The 587-nt window shown below is 41.1% G+C and overlaps 1 protein-coding gene across 1 annotated transcript in view; it reads right to left on the reverse strand.

The window, feature by feature from the left end:
• LOC107750771 (fibroblast growth factor 11-like) overlaps positions 1-587 on the reverse strand; it is a 65645-nt gene that overhangs the window by 32687 nt on the left and 32371 nt on the right. The window lies entirely within an intron of this gene.

Consider the following 587-nt stretch of genomic DNA (forward strand, 5'->3'; position numbering starts at 1 on the left):
AGTGTACAAGTGCATGGTTCATATTCAGAGGACGGATTGGGCTAAAGTGCATAAAATTACAGTGGACGCTCCCTGCGGCCTAATGTGACTGTGAGTAATGAAGGGGGGCGGGGCAGAGCTAGCCAAGGCTATAATGACAATATTTAGCTGGACAATCAATCACTTACTTGCCCTGCAACTCTTACATTTCTCACCAAACAACTGACCCAAACTCAGATCCATCCATCCATCCATCTATCCATCTATCCATCTATCCATCTATCTATCTATCCATCCATCCATCCATCCATCCATCCATCTATCTATCTATCTATCGTTAGATCATTGTATCATTCTATCCATCCATTCAAATCTATCTATCAACTGTTGATCAACTATCCATCCATCTCTATCTCTCTATCATGGTTAGATCATATTATCGTTCTATCCATCCATTCAAATCTACCCCATCTATTCATCCATTTAAATCTATCTCCATCCATCCATCCATCGTTAGATCATTGTACTGTTTTTCCCACCATCCATCTCTATCCATCTTTCACCCATATCTATCTCCATCCATCCATCCATCCATCCATCCATCCATC

The sequence above is a fragment of the Sinocyclocheilus rhinocerous genome, unplaced genomic scaffold, assembly GCF_001515625.1.
Source record: "Sinocyclocheilus rhinocerous isolate Xijiao unplaced genomic scaffold, SAMN03320098_v1.1 scaffold1564, whole genome shotgun sequence".
Taxonomy (NCBI): domain Eukaryota; kingdom Metazoa; phylum Chordata; class Actinopteri; order Cypriniformes; family Cyprinidae; genus Sinocyclocheilus; species Sinocyclocheilus rhinocerous.